At 43.1% G+C, this 12840-nt stretch overlaps 1 protein-coding gene across 2 annotated transcripts in view; it reads right to left on the reverse strand.

The window, feature by feature from the left end:
• The window catches only part of CDH8 (cadherin 8), a 655621-nt gene that overhangs the window by 58141 nt on the left and 584640 nt on the right, over positions 1-12840 (reverse strand). The window lies entirely within an intron of this gene.

Here is a 12840-nt window from a genome sequence, read left to right on the forward strand (position 1 = left end):
AGCTAGACAGGATTAATTAAGTAGCGTGGTCTAACTCTTATCTACAGACACCCCTTACCTGCATAAGCAATTAAAGGTGAACAAACACATTAACGGTTTCCTATAGGATTTAGGTTAAAGTGTTAGGGGATTAACCACTTGCCGACCGGCTCACGCCGATATACGTCAGCAAAGTGGCACGGGTGTGCAAAACAACATACCCAAACGTTGCTGTGTCATCCGCGGTTAGTGTGCGTGTGCGGGGAGCGTGCTGGATACTCAGCATTCTTAAGGATCTTGCTGGAAGGAGCATGAAGTCACAATCTGTAGTTCAGGGGGTAAGGTAAGTATATAAAGGAGAGGGCCAAGATATATTAAGTGGCCTTTCTGTTTATTGCAAGGTCCACTTTACAGTCATCTAGTTGTTCTACCTCACATCGACAAAGCCAAGAAATGAACAAATCTCCTAGTTAATTGGCAATGAAAACAAATACATGTAGGCTCACAAAGATCCATGTGTCTTCCTGTGTGTGCTATACTTGACCATTATGAGATAAATCCATTATCTGCTATGAGCAAGCAAGATCAATAGATACATTAACTATCAGGCCTTACGAGAGCCCCATCTCGATCCAGCGATGTTGCACAAGATGCTCAGCTGTCCGGGACTCTCCCTCTTCATTAGCTGAGCCAATGGAGCCCACTGCAGTCACTCAAAGTCAGTGAGCCAATGAGGAGAGAGAGGGAGCAGAGCTGGGGAGCGGCTCCTTGTCTGAATGTACATACAGAGCAGTGGCTCGGCTCGGGTGCCCCCATAGCAGGCTGCTTTCTGTGGGGGCACTTGGCAGGAGGGAGGGGCCAGGAGCGCCGGCGAGGAAACTCAAGAGGAGGAGGCTCTGGGCTGCTCTGTGCAAAACCACTGCACAGAGCAGGTAAGTATAACATGTTTGTTATTTTTAAACAAACAAACAAAAAAAGAGACTTAAGTATCACTTTAATGTTGTTTTTTTTTAAGCCGGCAATAGACGGTTCAAATCTAGTTCAGCAGGAACCAGCTGAGATTCGAACGAAATATGGGCAGGCTGAATATAACTAAGGTGTTTAATCAATCAACTTGGGTACAACCAGCCTTCTGGATTTTACATGCGATTATTGCTAGCGGCTGTTATAGATGCTAGCAATAATGGTCTCCCAGTGGGCATGGCTTCCCCTGTCCTTCCCCGCCAGGAGAACAAAATGGCTCCACGGGAGGAATTTCCCTGTCAACACCGTCGATGGATGAATCAAGTGAATTTCTTTCCTGCAACCCGTGTTATGCTATGCATTCATATCGGTCCCTCAGCATAAACTGTTATTTATCAAAAGAGATCTTCCTTTCTTTCCTTGTTTCGGTGGCATACTGTATATAATATCTGTATCTAAATAGGTTTTATTTTACTTTTAGGCTACATTTACATCTGAGTATTACACTTTTGCAAATATTTTAGGCGTTTTGTCATGCGTTGTACTGTATACATGTTTTTGAGTGTTTTTGTGCAGCATTTTCTCTGTATTTTGGCGCTTTGGCATTTATGTGTTAGCCAATAGAGAAAACTATCATCTGTTACATCATTTGTCACTATGAGGGAGATTTACTAAAACTGGAGCACACAAAATCTGGTGCAGCTGTGTGTAGTAATCAATCAGTTTCTAACTTCAGCTTGTTCCGTTAATCTTTGACAATAAAACCTAGAAACTGATTCGTTACTATGCACAGCTACACTAGATTCTGTGTGCATCAGTTTTAGTAAATCTCCACCTATGTGTTTCTGCTTTAAGCTGCTTCAAAAATGCACCAATATGCCTGAATCAAGCTACCGAAGTAGCTCCAAAACTTTTTTGAACTTCAGTCATTTGGCTTCAGGGGTTTTGGAGTGGAGACGTAAACCACCACCGTAGAGAATAATTGATTTTTTTTCTCCCTGAGCATTTTGGAGCTTTGAGATTCAAGCTGCAAAACACTCAGGCGTGAATAGGGCCTTAAAGATCAGAGCCATTGACTATAATTGGTAACAGTTTTTCGGGAATAATGGCCCCGAGCACAATGTAAGACACAGTCTTTTCATGTGATTTTTATATATATATATTTGTACAGATTAATGCTCCTTTGTTTAGTAACATAGAAGTAGTCCCCAACTCTCTTAGACTCAATGAAAACAGTAGTATCCTTATCTTTTAGACTGAAGTCTGGTTAGTAAAATACTGTAGTTCCCCTAGGGCATTGTTGTATTTAACCTCCCTGGCAGTTTTCCTGAGTGTGGCTCGGGGTTAAATTTCAGTACCATTAGCGCTAACCCCGAGCCACACTCGGGATTGCATTGCAGGATCCTGGTCCAGTTTACTTACCTTGTCCCCAGGATCCTGCAATGTCCCCCCGCTGTGTCTGCAGGTTCTGTCCTCCGCCCGAAGCCTCTGTGTGCCAGGCTCCGTTCCCTGCGAGCGTCATGAAGCACGGGGACGGAGCCCGGCGGCAAATTAAAAAAATAGAAAATTTGTAACAGATACAGTACACTGTAATCTTACAGATTACATTACTATATGAAATCATTTCACCTCCCTTTTGTCCCCAGTGCTTTGTCCAGTGCCCTGCATGCAGTTTTATATTATATATACTGTTCTTTCTGCCTGGAAACTTGAGATTGTCCATAGCAACCAAAAAGAGTCCCTTTACGTCAAGAGTGGTTTTAGACCAGTTAGAAAACAGCGATAGTAAATTAGAACACTTGCAGAATTGAGCAATAATGAATCGTGGGAAAATTCATTTTATTATTATTATAAATTTTTTTATATAATTCTTTATAGTTATTTATTATATTATAATTTATGATTTTGTGTTTCAAACTTTATCATACCCGAGATATATACTAGACTTTTGTTTGGACAGATTTAAGTGTGTTATTGCTAAGAATTACAGGCCTACAATATAAAACGCCAAATTTCTATGCAAAACAATTGTACCGCTTTGAGACGCAAAAATCTGACATAATCATACCGCCAGGGTGGCTACAGTAAATTATATCAAAAGCTAAAAGCATTTTGGGTAGAGTGGGGGGGGGTAAAACTGCTGTCAGGTTATTTTCTCCATCTGTTTCTCAATAGGGAGATTACCCTTGACATCCTCTGCTATAATATCAACAGGAAGTGAGAGGATAACTTTTCAATGTAAGGGAAATCTCCTTTCAGACAATTGTCATGGGAACCAGTGTCACCATTGGAGGACTTCTCATCTATTCCTTTTCTGGTAACAACTCAAAATGCTGGATTTATTTTCACTTTGGTGATTAGCTCATTTTGAGCAGTGGTTCTCAACCCTGTCCTCAAGTACCCCCAACAGGCCATGTTTGCAGGTTTTCCTTTATCTTGCACAGGTGCTTTAAATCAAAGTCAATGGCTTGATATTTTGGACAGCTATTTTATCTAAGAGAAATTCCCAAAACACGGCCTGTTGGGGGTACTCGAGGGCAGGATTGAGAACCACTGAATTAGAGCAAATTAATCCTCCCAATTGGGATATAGACAATACAAATATTGATAAGGGTTTTAACCCCTCACCACTTCATCCAAATCTAACAAAAAATAGGTTTTGCCTATATTTTAATAATGATGTCACAGTAACACAATTACCAAATGGTGGAGTGGGGACCGCTCTATGATTGATAGTGGTTCCATTTTGATTTTCCGATTAAAAACCCCCTTAACAGATTTTCCACAGGGTTTTGAGAAAGGAACAATTTACAGTCTTGACTATCCTGTAGGAAGATATCTCAGACACACTACCATCATGCATTCCTTCATGCAATCCCTGCAACTTTTAATAATGCTGGTGTATCGTAAACAGAGTCATTTTGACTAAACTGATTTCCTTGTGAAATTACAAATTTTTCTGTGGGTGAAATTTTACCCAAGCAAAATCTGTCAACAAACAATCTACTATTTCTTTCTTATGCAGAGGGTGTTTTTTTTTTTTTTTTTTTAATACAGTTGGGTGTATATAAGGTATATTCATTTATTAGGCTATCCCCTCTTCAGTCTATCATGAATGCTGCTGCCAGACTTATCCACTTTACCAACTGCTCAGTGTCTGCCAACCCTCTACTTCAATCCCTACACTGGCTCCCAATCACCCAGCGAATTCAATTCAAAATTCTAACCACAACATACAAAGCCATTCACAACTCTGCCCCAAGCTACATCACTAATCTTGTCTCCAAATATCACCCAATTCGACCTCTCCGCTCTTCTCAAGACCTCCTGCTTTCAAGCTCTCTCATCTCCTCCTCCCATGCTCGTCTCCAGGATTTCTCCAGAGCCTCTCCCATCCTCTGGAACTCGCTACCTCCATCTATCTGGCTATCCCCTACTCTTGCTACCTTCAGGCAATCCCTGAAAACTCATCTCTTCAGGAAAGCCTATCACGTCTCCAACTAATCTCCTACCACTTCCACCAGCTCATTCCCCACAGTTACAACCTTTTGTACCACCTGCCCCACCCTATTAGATTGTAAGCTCTTCTGAGCAGGGCCCTCTTAATCCTATTGTATTGTATTATAACTGTATTGTCTCCCTTTTATATTGTAAAGCGCTGCGTAAACTGTTGGCGCTATATAGATCTTGAATAATAATAAAAATAATAATAATTTATCTAGTTTAGTGCTATTTGTATTTCGGTTTTTATCACCTATTGTTTTGTATTTTTTGATTGTTATTTCATGTACTTTTTTTCTTTCCCTTTTAAAATCAAAAACACATCCAGGATAACTAGATTTTCTGAAACCCTCAAAAGCCATTTAATGTCCATGGCACAACCTTTAATACCTTAATTTCACCTTTCTATTGTGTGCTCAAAAAGGCAAAATTTCTTCCAATTTCCGCTGATATTTCCAAACTCTCAATTTTGCTTCTCTTCAAATCATAAAACTTCCCATTTAGATTACATCAGAATACTGATTAGAACACTGCTTTTCAATGTTTACATTTTTGTCCTACTAGGTGAGACTCAAAAAAGCTGAAAAGCTAAAGACTATTTGTAAGAAACTATAAACCTACCAGAAAAATACATTCAAAAAAAGCAATTTAAAAAGCAAATGTATATTACCCATGATATAGAAGATACAAGGTGAATGTATTTTGATAAAACAGTACTATATCAACCATGAAGATGAAATGCGGGAATGGTCTATATAGCAATATTACTGAGACGATAGAGATGTAACTTTCCTTTATGACCTTGCTCTTGTCCTTTCCCTTGATCTTTTCAGTATAATTAAAGGTCCAAAGATGAGCAGCTACTCTTTCTATTTTATTGAAAGATCAGATCAAATGGGTAAGAGAACACTAGCTGTAAAATCTTACCACTGGAGAGACTAAAGAAAAATTGGAACCCTTTAAATAGTCTATAAATATAAAGGAAAACATTGCTAATCCGGAATGGAATTGCTGGAGAAATTACCAATATATTGAAACAATCTGGGCGTGGTAGTTATTGGATTAGGACAAGAAGCTTTCATTAATGTTGAAACAGGACCCCCAATGCCTCTGGCATTCAGCAAAGGTTTGTACAGGCCTGCAGGGATAATTTACCTTCATGGGTAAGGTTTCTTTCATGTTGAGGAGCAGGGTCTATTCCATGGTTAGGATTATGAGGTTACGTTTTAGATACAGGATTAATTTAATGATTAACCTTAAGTGTTTATATAAAAGACAAATCCATGGATTTTGTAAACTACTGCTTGGACCTTTTTTTAAAAAAAAGGAAAAAACAAAAACAGTTCCTATGGTAAAACTCATCTCCTCTATGGCTGTCCAGCAACTATTCCAGGTGGATTGACACCCAGTAACATTCAACTAGTGATTGGTAAATCTGCTCAGGTTCAATAAACCAAGGGTTTGATGTAAAAGAAAAAGGAATGCCTTTAAACCAAAATAGGGTACAAAATCAGAAGTGGGAGGTATCATCATCCAGATTGATTGTTTTGAAAATTGGGAGCGGATACAGTTCCCCAACCTAGTCTCCGTAGGTGAGAAAATGGACTATCTCGGTACCAGGTAGACAAAATACAAAGCAGAGTTCCACCCATAAAAAAAAAATGTTCATTACTGTGCAGCAAATAGAATAAATTACATTTGGAGAATTTTTTTTTTTAACTTACCTTTTTATACCTGTTGCTATGTGGTCCCTTTAAATCTTCCCCTTCCTCACCGCAGCTCCTTAAGTCACTTCCCTTGGTGCCTACACTCACTACTGCTCCTGCGAGATGTGTGTCATAATTTCCCAGGAGTCAGTGGGCAGCACCAAGAGCTTCGTTGCCATCACGACGGGGCGGGCACTTCCGACAACGACGCCGGTTGTGATGGCAACCTGAGAAGTTGACGACGCTGCAATACTGTGAAAATGCGCGTGTGCGAGATCGGGCGGTGCATGTTGGTCACTCAGCTGTACCGTATCCCGGAACATTGTGCTTGTGGGCTTCACATGCCCACAAGCAATATGGGAATGGCTTGGAAGCAATTGTATAAGTTGATTTTTTATATTAAACCAATTTTTTCTAAAGACATGAGTGTTAAATGTCTATGTTATGACTTTAAGAAATATATTACATGTCGTTGGAACTCTGCTTTAAATAAAAAATGTAATTTTATTTATACATAAAGATAAATAAACATGATGTCCACACATAAATAAGGACATCATATTTAATGTTGAAGACAAGACAATATAAAAATACAAGGGTGTCCGTACAAATGTATTGCTGATACTTAGTGTGCTCCGTGAGTGGAGACAAAGATGTAGTAGGTCCTCATGGGACATATGGTTCTACTATTACTACCGCTCCTGATGAAGCATGTTCATCTGTAGACACGTTATCCCATGCCTCCTGCTCCCTCCTCCCCCAAGATTGACAGCAGCCAGAATCAATGGCTCCAGATACTATCAGTGCAGCCTGTGAAAGCTGGAAGAGGGGAGAGAAGAACTGCTGCCAGGCACAGTGATGGTTTGAGGCAAGACTCAGGTAAGTGTTTAGGGAGGAGGGTGGGGAGAACAGGCAGAAAAAGTTTTTTTATTTTTTTTTACCTTAATTCCTTAAAGTAAAAAACCTTTAGAGTTAAGAACCACTTTAAGAATTAAGAGACCACGTATGACACAACAGTGTAAAACTGACCAACAGCAGGACATTTTTAGTTGCAGGACAGCAGCTAAAACTGACCGCTGAGCTCAAATCAACCACAAAAAAGGCAGCAATCACAATTAAAGCTCAGCTTCTAGTTCACTGACATTATGGCTCCTCCGTGCCCCCTCCTTTTATAATGAGGGGACTGCCTTAACCCAGATTTCCTTGCTGGCCCTTCTCAGCCTGCTGGTCAAGGTTTAAAAGACATGCAGTGTATTATGGTTTAAACAATTTGTACACAAATTTGCTTGGACTGTGAATCTCCAACCCGTAGGATTCACCTTAAACTGATGGTAGTGACAAACCCCAACCTGATATCTACATTGTTGCCAACCGTCAGTATTTTTACTGGCAGTCAGTAAAAAACAGGCAATTTTCTCCTGCCAGTAAATGCCAGTAAAAGTAAAAGGTTGCCAGTAAAATATATGGCTGTGACGCTCGGCTTGGTCTGGAACCATCTGAGTGCCTGTTACAGTGTGATCGGGCAGCTCTGGCAGGGGCGGTGCCTGAGCATGTGGTGTAATGTCATGGCAGAGTGGCCAGAGCCTTGGGAGCGGGTCTGTGGTATGGGAGCAAGGCGGGCTGGGACAGGGACTGTCAGTGCTGTTTAGACTGGAGGGACCACTTGGTTTGGAGAGAGACTATCTGTGACTCAGGAGGGGACGTGTCAATGAGGTCACATCATCATCTGTGCTGCTGCACACTGCTGTCAGTATCACTGTGAGAGTCAATTTTATGTGTGTGTGCCACCCATTCTAATTTCTTGCCCTCCTGACGCCTGTCCTTGAGCTACTTACTTACTATATTGAAAATAAAATAAGAAATATATTTTTTGCCTTATTATCCACCTTAAATCATATTGCTAATTGCATATTGTATTTGTTTGTAGCCTAAATAAATAATCTAATTTGCACTTAAAACTGTAATTTTGTAACTTTTAGAAATGCCAGTAAAAACTTGGCTGTGCCAGGAAATTTTGGGTGTTGTGTGAGTCAATTTCAATCTGGTAGGTTGGCAACACTGTGTTCATAGTCAAATTCAGTTAAGAACAACACCACATGAATAGTTTATCTACAGCGTTCAGAATCATCCAATGGGGAGAACAATTGAGGAGAAAGAGGACGCTGGGGTGTGTGTGCGTGGGGGGGGGCGTAGACTTGGGTTGGTGGTGCTTATCAAGCTGGAATTGGACCTAAGGGTTACATACATTTTAGGTTGAGGGAATGGGTATCTTCTAATTTTTAGGAGGCTATATACCTATGTGTACAGTTGACACCATGGGGACATTCTTGTTTTAGGGAAGTGCTGTTTACTGGCAAAAAAAAAATCAGCTCAGGGTGTAGACTTTTCTCACATACAAGTGGGTCCTCAGAGGTCTAAATGTACCCATGAACCTCCTAATCATTGCTTCATTTTATCTGGGTTAGGTGGTCCTTATCTAATAGGTCTTTCAGAAATGTTCTTTGGATCCCTTGTGGAGAAAATGAACAGGCACATATTCACCAGAATCCAGACAAAGATTTTATATGTAAATAATAGAGACCTAAATGTAAGCTGAAGATGGCATACACCCCTAAACACCATTGTAAAAATGAATACAAGCATCCATTAGTTGCCATGTCCATGAATTAGTACCCTGCACCTGATGATGGGCATCACTCCCAAAACAAGGAAGCATGGCCAAAAAGGACCACAAAGCTGGCTTTAGAGAATTACAAATCATTTGCTAGATAAGTCAGCCCCCCTATAGAGTATGTACTTCAACTGTGTATTTGCTGTAGCTGTTTGCTTGGAGTTCAGCTTAACCACTTGCCAACCACCTCACTTATAAGTACGGCAGCAGAGTGGCTCTCCTGTGCCAGATCACGTACCTAGTATGTAATCCAGCACTTCTGGGAGCAAGGGGCCGGCACGCACCACCGGCCCACCTGCTGTGCTGTGATTAGACACAGCACAAGGCGATCAGCAGGTGCCGGCAAATGAATGACCGCCGGCACCTGTTGATCGGTGAAGAGAAAGACAGGACAGAGCTCTGTCAGTGTAAACAATATTGTCCCTGTCCAGTCAGCGGGGATGTGCTGGCTTTTGTTGCCCTGCAAAGCAAAAAGAACCTCACAGTAAACACACTAAGCACTGATAGGCACACATTTAACCCTTTGATTGCCCTAGATGTTAACCTCTTCCCAGCCAGTGTCATTAGTACAGTGACAGTGCATATTTTTAGCACTGCTCACTGGTTCCAACAAAGTGTCATTTAGTGACAGACTGCCAGCTATGCTATCACGGTCCCGCTTGCTGACATTACTAGTCACTAATCACTGATTGTCGACATTACTAGTATAAAAAAAAAAATTCAAGTGTATATATCATAGTTTGTAGACCCTATAACATTCACAGAAACCAATAAACATACACTTATTGGGATTTTTTTTTACCAAAAAATATGTAGCAGAATACATATTGTCCTAAATTTATGAAGAATTTGATTTTTGATTTTTTTTTTAATTGGATATGTTTTATGGAAGAAAGTAAAACATTTTTTCTCTTTAAAATTGTCAGTTTATTTTCATTTATAGCGCAAAAAAAAAAAAAAAACTGAAGTTATCAAATGCAAAAAAAAGAAAGCTTCATTTTTGTTTAGGAAGAAAATTATATAAATGTAATTTGTTTACTCTGTTGCATGCAATTGTCAGTAATGCCGCGTACACACGGTCGGACTTTCCGGCATACTTGGTCCGGCGGACCAGAGTGTGCCGGACAATCCGCCCGTGTGTAGGCGCCGGCGGACTTTTCCGGCGGACTTTTTCCCAAAAGCCCGCCGGACCTAGATTTGAAAAAGTTTTAAATCTTTCCGCCGGACTCAGTTTCGGGCGGAAAGTCCGCTCGTGTGTATGCTGGTCCGACGGACCAGATACGACACGAGGGCAGGGTATTGCATCTCGCGCTCGCTGCAATAGGAAAAACAAATTTTCTTATTGCGGCAAACGCGGGTCATACCAGGCCCTTAGGTCTGGTATGGATTATAAAGGGAACCCCCTACGCCGAAAAAACGGCGTGGGGTCCCCCCTAAAATCCATACCAGACCCCGATCCGAGCACGCAGCCTGGCCGGTCAGGAAAGGGGGTGGGGACGAGCGAGCGCCCCCCCCCCTCCTGAACCGTACCAGGCCGCATGCCCTCAACATGGGGGGTGGGTGCTTTGGGGGAGGGGGGCGCCCTGCGGGGCCCCCCACCCCAAAGCACCTTGTCCCCATGTTGATGAGGACAAGGGCCTCTTCCCGACAACCCTGGCCGTTGGTTGTCGGGGTCTGCGGGCGGGGGTTTATCGGAATCTGGGAGCCCCCTTTAATAAGGGGGCCCCCAGATCCCGGCCCCCCACCCTATGTGAATGAGTATGGGGTACATGGTACCCCTACCCATTCACCTAGGGAAAAAGTGTAATAAAACACACTACACAGGTTTTTAAAATATTTTATTAAACAGCTCCGGGGGGGGGAGATCTTCCTCCGGCTTCGGGGGTCTTCTTCCGGCTTCGGGGGTCCCTGCGCTTCATCTTCTCCCGGCGTCCGGTTGGTTCTTCTCCCGGCGTTCCAGTTCTTCGGCCGGCTCCTCTGCTGTCTTCAGGTAGCTCTCTTGCCAGCAGAGGTCCGGACTCCTGGGCTTCTGGGCTTCTTCTCTTCTCTTCTCCAGATGTTGACAAGACGCTCTCTCCGGCTGGACTGCTCTCCGAGGGCTGCGTTGTGACTTATATAGGCGGAGACCCCGCCCCCTTTTGATGTCACAGTCCCTGGGCATGCTGGGACTGTGACGTTTTAGGGGGCGTGGTCACTGGGTGATGTTGACCACGCCCCCTAAAACGTCACAGTCCCAGCATGCCCAGGGACTGTGACATCAAAAGGGGGCGGGGTCTCCGCCTATATAAGTCACAACGCAGCCCTCGAAGAGCAGTCCAGCCGGAGAGAGCGTCGTGTCAACATCTGGAGAAGAGAAGAAGCCCAGAAGCCCAGGAGTCCGGACCTCTGCTGGCAAGAGAGCTACCTGAAGACAGCAGAGGAGCCGGCCGAAGAACTGGAACACCGGGAGAAGAACCAACCGGACGCCGGGAGAAGATGAAGCGCAGGGACCCCCGAAGCCGGAAGAAGACCCCCGAAGCCGGAGGAAGGTCTCCCCCCCGGAGCTGTTTAATAAAATATTTTAAAAACCTGTGTAGTGTGTTTTATTACACTTTTTCCCTAGGTGAATGGGTAGGGGTACCATGTACCCCATACTCATTCACATAGGGTGGGGGACCGGGATCTGGGGGCCCCCTTATTAAAGGGGGCTCCCAGATTCCGATAAGCCCCCGCCCGCAGACCCCGACAACCAACGGCCAGGGTTGTCGGGAAGAGGCCCTTGTCCTCATCAACATGGGGACAAGGTGCTTTGGGGTGGGGGGCCCCGCAGGGCGCCCCCCTCCCCCAAAGCACCCACCCCCCATGTTGAGGGCATGCGGCCTGGTACGGTTCAGGAGGGGGGGGGCGCTCGCTCGTCCCCACCCCCTTTCCTGACCGGCCAGGCTGCGTGCTCGGATCGGGGTCTGGTATGGATTTTAGGGGGGACCCCACGCCGTTTTTTCGGCGTAGGGGGTTCCCTTTATAATCCATACCAGACCTAAGGGCCTGGTATGCCCCGCGACGGGGCTCGCAAGGTGTCAATCTCGCCGATAAAAGCGGCAAGATTGACATCCTTTTCTAGTCCCGTCGCACCTGAGTCACGTTCAAAATGAACGGACTTGTCCGTGTGTGGGCAAGTCCGTTCATTCTGAAAGTCCGCCGTAACTCCGGCGAAAGTCCGTCGGAAAGACGGGCGGACTTAGCCCGCCGGAAAGTCCGGTCGTGTGTGGGCAAGTCCGTCCGTTTTAAAGTCCGGCGCACCTGGCGGACAAAGTCCGTCGGAAAGTGTGCCGGACCAAGTAGGATAGAAAGTCTGACCGTGTGTACGCGGCATTACAGTAAAGCAGTGCCAAAAAGCAAAATATGGCCAGGTCATGAAGTGGGGTAAATCTTCCGGAGGGCAAGTGGTTAAACAAAAAGATATCTTTTTGGATATTAAATGTGATGTGTTAACATCTTTTTACTGATAGAATTTTGCTAATTTTTTTAGGTTATTCAGTTTTTATACTTTAGGGTCATAGAATATAACCTACAGTTTAGAAGCATGCATTAAGAGGTGTTGAAAAACGACATAGGTTAAAATGCCAAATGACTCCTTAACTAGTTAACTACAAGTTGACTAAAGTACAGCCAACCTCAGTCACCACTCCACCGAAATGCAAAACCACAAGGGCACTGTTCACCAATATTTAATGTTTTTTTTTTTTTATTTATTTAAATTAAAAAAAAGTTAAAATAAGCAAAGCAAAACTAAAATTGAAATATATATATATAAAAAAAAGGCAAAAATAAAGCCTCACTCTTCTTAGGTAGGTTTTCATCTTAGCAAAGTTTTTGCTGCAGAAATGTAACAAAATTGATTCATCAGCTTTAAATATCCTGCTGTCTCTTCTTCCTAAACAAAGCCAACTGAAATATTAATAAACAAAATATTGCGTTTTCCATAGTTATGCTATCATTTTATTGTAAAAACAAAAGGTCATCTCTCCATTGAATTACTTC

The sequence above is a fragment of the Aquarana catesbeiana genome, linkage group LG11 (genome assembly GCF_042186555.1).
Source record: "Aquarana catesbeiana isolate 2022-GZ linkage group LG11, ASM4218655v1, whole genome shotgun sequence".
NCBI lineage: Eukaryota > Metazoa > Chordata > Amphibia > Anura > Ranidae > Aquarana > Aquarana catesbeiana.